The following is an 8,677-nucleotide window of genomic DNA, read 5'->3' on the forward strand; positions in this document are numbered from 1 at the left end:
TTTGTTTAAAGATTTTTTTTCAATTCACCTAAAATTCTGTTGTGTTTTTTTTAGATCGGATTGGCTAACTTTTATTTCTAAGTGACATTATTCATATTTTTAAATAATTTTCAACGTTTAAATAATAAAATCATTATTTATTTTTAACATTCCATTGATAATTCAAGCAAATTGAATTGTTTTGAATATTTTATTCGGTAAATTTAGGAGTTACATTTTTTCTTCAAATGATAAATGTTATGATTTCCGAAGTCAAACAATTTTATTACTTGCATTTCCTTCTTCATTTCTCAGCCTATATTTCCTACCAATGTGCTTCGCGAGATAATTTTGATTTTCTGATGTCCGGGAACTTTTGCCTGTACTCTCTAGCAACATGCAATAAGAATCATTTTTGATCCTCATCTCTCGTTATCAAATCGTGAAGCGTCTTCTTCAAGGAAGGATGTTTCTATCTGGAAAGCTGAAAAGAATTTCATTCAATCTTTTGAGATAAAGTATTCAATTTCTTTATACAGCAGTTCCTTGCATTTTTGTGTTCGGATATGTTTGTAATCCATGATTGGTTCTTAGATTTTTGAGATAAAGCCTGAGCCATCAAATTTTTTCTCACTGCTAGAATTTCATCGTCGAACAAAGCTAACGCAGCAGTTTCCTGCCCAAGGTACCAAAGATGTAAGCTCAACTTTTCGAAGATAGTAGTGAAAATTTCTCGAACCTGCTTCACAAAGAGATAAATTGATTTTAACATCGGAACGTCTGCCTGTTGTGTCTTTGTAGCAAGACGTGCATTGAACCATATTTTAATGTAAAATTTAACTAGAAATATACACATTTTGCGGCAAGACTTCAGATCACTTCCAGGCAGAGGATACACGCTTTGGAAGAGAAATATTTTGAGAATGTAAAGGGCTTTTGCCAACCACCGAGTCTTGTGCATTGCCCCAGGTACTCGAAAGGAAACTCCTTTTGATGGTAACTCTTCTAGGAAAATTACAAACAGTTCTAGGAATTCTCCGTAATCTGCTCGAAAGTGTTGATCGTTGAGCTTTTATCTCGCAAAATAAAAGAAGTTCATCTAGTTCACTTCGAAAAGCTTTCGCCACCATTCGAGCTGCCACTCCAGACTGGAATAACGTGTGATTTATGGTACTACAGTACACTTAAAATTTCTTGAAGAATAGAACATCTGGACCCGTTGTCTGTCCAAACTTTGTTTCGAAACCCGCTTTCAAGTATATTTCAGCTATATGATGACGACAAAAAAAAAGTAAGCGCGTTTTTGTCAAAACTACTTTTTCAAAGTTCGTGTTCACTACCATTTTAAAACTACTTTACCGATTAAATTTAAACTTGGTACAGATTTTCTGCATATAAAATACTTCCCCGCAACGTTTAGTTAAACATTCTTTTTACATTAAAGGTGTTTTTCACCCCCAAAATGGTGGAATTTTTCGTGGAAAATAACAGATTACACTTTAGATGACCACCACAAATTTCTAAATGCAAACAAAAGAATAATCAGAGAACGTTGGGGAAGGATTTGGTGATACTTTAACTAAATTTAAAGGGTTTTTGATTTCCGATAATTTTCGACCGAGATACAGTGAACACCGCGAATTGTTTTTTTTTTCCAAGACGTTGTCGGACAATCTCTGTCACCGGCTTGCTTTTAAATATTGTCATAAAAAAAATTGAAAAAATAGTATTTTTTACGCTGAAACCTTTACCCCCCCCCCCCCTTAAAGTCCTATAGCATCTCTCAAAATCGTTGTGAATACTTTCAAATCTTTTAAATGTTTTAAATACGTTTACAATCCTTACGATATTTTAAATCTTTTAAAGTCTCTTTAAATTCCAAAACTTCGTATAAATCAATTAAAGTTCATAAATATTCTGTGAAAATCATAAAAATATTTTACAGTTCTTTACAGAATCTAAAAATTATTTCAAATTGCTTGAAATCTTTTTATATCCCATAAAATTGAATTTAATTTAAAATCGAAAGGTAACTTTAAAAAGGTGTTGTAATTTTACGATATCTTTCCGAAGGTTTGAAATCATAACATGCAAATCATTAAAATTCAAATGATCAACTCCACAGCATTAACCACGCCGATAAATAATATCTTTATTGAATGAAATTATATGCTTTTCTCTTATCAAAGTAGATAATTTAACTTCTGCATTTGCAAGTTAGCTGTTAAATTTTTAAATGTAATAAATTGAGTAATTTGAAGACATTCTAAATTCAATCAGGTTTCTAACAAACATGAGTATGAGTTTTTTGAGATATTTCGTTACAAATATTTTTTTACATATACAATACTACGCTACTGAATGCCTTACTGGTTCGCAAAAAAGCTATACAAAAATGTCAGAAATGAACGGCAAAACTCTAAAAATGCAGAAAACTTTGAATAGGTTATTAGTGAGTCCGCTTTCAGAAAATGCGATAATAAATTTCCTTCTCTGGATACTAATTGAAGTGCAAATAAATTCGAAACAAAATAGTGCACGCGAAACTCTAAGGAGTGCATAACATAGCAAGCTGGTGCGGCATAAGCAACAAAAGCGGGAAGTATAATTATGGCGTCGCGTAATGTTATCAGACGGTTCATAAATTACTTCAGTTCCGGCGGAAAGAGCGAACGAGCGAAATGTCGCTGGAGCCAGAAGCAGCGAGACGAAGAAGGAGAAAGAGGTCGTCGGTACGGAGCAAAAGGAAGAAAAGAAAAGCAGTCCATGTTCTCGCATAACACACGACAGAATAGCACACGACAGCATAACACACGACAGCATAGCACCTCCATGCGAGACCGTGCTGATTTATTACTGCCGCGACGCTAAAAAGTGTGTGAGACATCTCATCATCCCTTCAAGCCCGTCAGATTAGCGCCCCAAACCTTCGGCCAACCAGCGTAATGCAGTTTGCACTCTTTTGCACATTTTTTGGACCGTACAGAAATTACGTAAACATGAAGTGGACAAAACACTTTCTTACGTAAAATATTTGCAAGTCTGAGAATCATTAAATAACAAAAGTCAAACAGCTTCTATTCTAAATAGCTGTTTTTCATTTCGAATTAATTTTTTAAAAAAAGAAGATTAATCATGATAAAATGGTCAAAATGTGCATTTCTTTATGTAATTAACTGTTTTTTCTTTATGTAAAATATAACACCTATAAGACTTTCGCAAGACATTTCGAGTGATTTCACACCAAAATGAAGCCTGGTTGTAAAAAAACAATCATGATTTGCATTTGTTTATAAAATTTGTTTATATATTACCTACAGAAGGTTTGCATGTATTTCCTTAAGCCATTTTAAATTTAAATGTTTTTTAGCTACATTGACATTTCAAAATCTTAAGCTGAACTCTTTGGCAAATCTGAAAAAATGTTTCGAAAAATTTGAAAACATTGTAATATAAAGACTAAAGTCAACTATTTAAATCTGAATCAATTATAATAAGATGCAACATTGAATTTTTGTATACTATATTGTGTATCTAATTACACCAGACGTTGCAAATTATAACAAATTAATGAAATCTTGCCTGCAGCCTGTCTTTTATTTCAGGTCATAAGTTTTTAACTCGATTTTCAACTGGACAATAATTTTGTATATAAAGAAAGTTTATGCTTTTTTCAGGTTCACAATATTTATTGAAAAATTGCACTTACAGTGTTATTCTAATTGTAATGAACAAATTAATTTCGACAAATTTATTAAATGAACCCAAGCAAAGTTGATGCCTACTAGCAAACAGATATTTGGCTTATTAGTACTTCATATTCTAATTCATTTATAGAAACACTTCTTCACTTTTTTCAGAAAATTAAGAAGAAACGATAAATTTTGTGTATGTAAAAACTTCTTACTTTTGGAATATTAATACTTACATGGGACTTTACAGTCCCTTTTCAGGACTTAATAAATGACATTGCAAGTCAAAGAATTAAATACAACAAGATAGCTTATCTAAAAAGTAAAGTGAAGTTCAACCCTAGTGCTGAAAATGAACGTGAACAAGTGAAGAAACAAGTGCTTAAAGTGAAAGAAGCAATGCTTAATGACAAAATCTATCACCCTAGATTTTCGATAACAGTGGGATCAGATACTGGCCTAAAAACAGTTAGGAACATAAAATACGTGTGTTCGATAGAAGTATACTGGAAAAAGTTAAAAAATACTAAGAGAACTACCCAGTATCCAAAATGCGTGAAGTTTGCCAAAGAACATCTCAGCTCTATGTGTGGCAAGACGAGAGAAGACCCAATGCTGTCTATAAACTGACTCAGAGTTCATCCTGCTAATTATTCCAAATTTAAAATTTACCTGAAACACTTACAAAGAATTGATATTGGTATAAGGAAGACGAAAAAAACGATCTATTCTAGCAAGAAACATCTGACACTTAAAATGCACCAAGCCTTCCTTTCACTCAGGAAGAGTAGCATTGTCAATTTAAACACCCAGAGTTGCTTATTATGCGTGAAGCTGCCAAGCACATATGGAACAAAACCAAGCAGACCTCAGGTGGAACATCAGACGTGCTTACGCCCGCATCAAGAGCCAAGCACTGAGGCAGGCCTACACTTGAGGATAAATTCGAAGGTCAACGGAATGCTGCAAATTTCTGTGATCTCATATCAGGACTTGAAAAACTAGACAGCTTATGCAACAAAAGTAAGATTTTGAGGTCAGCTAAAAAGTTAAATTTAAGGCTAGCGTTTTGAAAAGACCAAAAAATAGATATTACTTTAATTAATGAGTGAACGTTAAACAACAAAGTAAAAATATATGTACCTGGATATAATGTAATAAGAAAAGATTGGCCCGATGATAAAACTGGAGAAGGGGTTTTAATACTAGTTCGAATGCATTTAAAATACTCAGAAATCAAAATTAATCAAATAAGTATAGAAGGCGCAGCCATAAAGCTATCGGATAACACTCTTGCGAGTGAAGGCATATAATCCACCGCAGTTAAAACTGGATTTCAATTACCCGAGTTTAATTTTTAAAACCAGTAAAAAGGTTCTTTCTTACGGTGACGTAAATGCTTAAAATATGATATGGAAAAGTTACAGAGGCAATACAAATGGGAAAATCGTTGAGGCTTTTACCATAAAGAAAATGTATCAAATTTTAGCGCCAGACAATTTTACTCTTCATCTTTACAATAACGCAGTTCCTAGTATTGTTGACATAGGCCACGCCAAAAATAATCATTTCGATTTAGAACTAGAGGTCTTGGAAGAACTCTCCTCCGGCCATAGTACAGTTACAGTAACTGTGAATAGCCATACTACTCTGAAACGCATAAACGTGATATTTTAAACTATAAAAAGATTAATAAGCCCAAAATGAAAAGTATAATCAATAATGACCTCGTATTAAATACAAAGTTTAATGCAACTACCGACATAGACTGTGGTATTGACTCGCTTGTCGGCGGTACAATAATATAAACCTAGGTCCTGGTAAATTAAAAAAATGATTAAAGATAGAAATGCATTGCGAAGAATCTATCAAAGAACAAATAGTAATGCTGTACTTAAAATAAATATTAATCTAGCAAAGAAAATTGTTAGAGAATCCTTTCAATTTGAAAATTATAACTGGACTGAAAAACTTACAAAGCTAGAAGTTAAAAACAATAGTCTCTGGAAATTGCAAAATGCCTTACTAAGAAAAACAAAAATTATATTCCTACACTTCATAGCGAAAATGCTTTAATAATTACAGATAGTAATAAAGCAAATATTTCAGCAGTTCATTATGAATTCGTACATCACTTGGCAACAAATATGGGCGATTATGATATTGAGGAGCTATGTAATGCCAAATATAATCAAGTATTAAGAGAAACAGTGGATATGAATGATGTAATTCTGGTCACTTCAAGTGAAATCAAAAAAGCAATTATGAGGATAGGGTCGAGAAAGGACCGCGGCTAGATGGGATCCATAATATGATTTTTTTAAACTTGCAAAAAAACAAAATTGTTCAGATAACGTATATTTTTAATGCCTGCTTAATGTTAACATATTTCCCAAAATTGTGAAAGACTGCTAATGGCTTGCCTTTTCATAAACCGTGAAAGGATAAATATAGTCCAGCTAGTTATCCACCTATCAGTTTCTTACCCACACTCGGCAAACTTTAAAAAAAAATATCTATCATAGAATCAAAAGATATGAGCTTCTAAATAGTATTTTAATATTAGAGCAGTTTGCATTCCGAGCCAAAAAAAAATATAATGCAACAACTCACTAGACGCACAGATTTTATCAGTACTAATTTTAATAAAAATCCATCAACAGCAATGTTATTTCTAGTATTAGAAAAGTCTTATACACTGTTTGGCATCAAGGGCTATTCTATAAACTATTTATATATGAATTAACTAAATATCTTTTCAAAATTATACAAAACAACTTAGAAAACAGGCAATTTGTTGTCACAAAAAATGGAAAGATTTCTGAAGAACAAGGCATTGCAGCAGGAGTTCAACAATTTTCCATAATAGAGCCGGTCCTCTTCCTCTTTTAAAAAAACAATGTTCCGAGGATGATGGGGATTTTACTGTCCCTCTACACCGATGACACGTCAGTTTATACGGCGCCTATGAGCAGAAAACTTGTCATAATAAGATTAAAAAAGTTTGCGGAATTCATATATGTTTATTTCAATAAGTAGAGACTCAAAATCAACCTACATGAGACAGAACTAATGTTATTTACACGTAAGGGTAGATTGGAAAATATCCCTGATTTCTATAAGTTTAATCAGCTCATCAGGCTCAAGCTTGAAGTTCAATTCTGTGGTTTAATGTTACTATTATGAACAAACTCTAGGATTAGTAAGATGAATAAATAAAACCAAAATTAAATTTTGAAAAATGAACTTTTTTAATAAAATCACACTCTGTTGTATAAAATTATAAAATTTATTCAATAATGTGAACGTTAAAATTGGTGAAGGAAAGATCATTAGACTGAATTTAAGAATTATAGTAAACGAACGGACTATAAATCAACAAAGTACCAATAAGTAAGTGATACAACTTAAACGTACCTTACGATTCAAAGATCAGAGAGCAAAAAGCTTCGACCCTAGTTCTTGCCTTAGTTTTATTTAATCAAGAACTCTTTATCCCCTCCAAAACTTCCTTCTTTCGTTCACTCTTTTACTCATTCATTTTTATACGCGTCATACTAATTCGTGTTCTTTAGCACGTGTCAAATCTCGCGGCTTGGTCTCGCAGCCTACCGACTACGGCTAGACAACCAGTACCAAAAGCATGCAAGTATAGTGCGTGGGGGTGGGATTGTAAGCTTCGGAGAGTAATTAGTGTATAAGTGCGCTGGATATCTTATGAGTCTGTATGTGTATTATGCGTGTATTATGCGTGTACGTGAGTGTCTAACCGTGCACGTGAAAATTCTTCTACCTCCTTAAAATGGAAATCTCTGATTTTTCGGGGTAGAAACAAGGCCTCAGGTTACCCTGAGCACATAACTACGGCTTCTAAGCCACGGTTTTACCGTGCAATAAGAGCCCAAGCGCACCATCTATATCTTTTTAACTTTTCGATTCGTAATGTTAAATAACAAACATTTCATTCAAAAAATAGTTAAATTTTCTACTTTTAATTTTTCAATTACTGATCGACTATTTTGCTCTCTAATCTTTGATTATATTTTTATTTCATCAATATTTTGTCTTTATAAATCGCTTTTCGTTCATGGAGGCACAAACTAATTTTACTTACATCTAAATTGTCAAGCTTTGCTTCATCTATCAAGTTTAAAAAATTAGTCTTATGATTATCTTCACCATGATGTTCACATATCTGATCGAATTTCAAATTGCCAGATTTTCATGTAAGTTCTCATTAAGCCTTTAATGTTTAACATTTTACATTTCAAGATTTAAAATCCAATTTGTCTATGAACATTATATTGTTTTAACACAACTTTTCTTGCACAACATGAAATTTACGTAAAGCTATTCTTTACAGATTTTTGAAACATAATCAACTTAACAACTATTGCGTCAGTTTTCATATTATTAGTTCTCGTGTCGACAGCAAACCGAAACCTTCTTAAAGATTATGACTCATGCGTGTTGAGTGAAATATGAAACTACACAAATGACTTTTATTTCAAAGATCGTAGAACCGCGAGGAATGCGAATAAACATACGATAACCGACCAGACGTGAATTAGATATGCGTGATTTTTCTCGATATTATATTACTGTAACGGTCCGAAATAATTATTTAGTTTTTTAAAAATAAGTGTGTCACAAGGACACACTGTTTTTTTTTATTTCAAATATGAACTTCAAAGTACAAATCGATATAACAGAGTAATGCCTAATGTGTCTAATGCTATGCTTATATAGGCGGTTCCCTTCTACTTTCTTAAGGGCTTCTGGGAGGGGCTAATGCCTGGTGTTACACCCCCGTCGATAGATTGTATTTAGACCTCTAAATGCCTCATTTTGAAAATCTTACAATTTTATTTTTTAACAGTGGTTCTTCGAGAGGCGTACTACTGTACGTCACTACGTGTGGAGTAGCGTTTGTATGTATTTTTGTTTTTACACAGAAAAGACAGAGTTTCGACGGTATACATGATTTTATACAATTCAAAACACCA

Source organism: Belonocnema kinseyi, chromosome 7, assembly GCF_010883055.1.
Source record: "Belonocnema kinseyi isolate 2016_QV_RU_SX_M_011 chromosome 7, B_treatae_v1, whole genome shotgun sequence".
NCBI classification, from domain to species: domain Eukaryota; kingdom Metazoa; phylum Arthropoda; class Insecta; order Hymenoptera; family Cynipidae; genus Belonocnema; species Belonocnema kinseyi.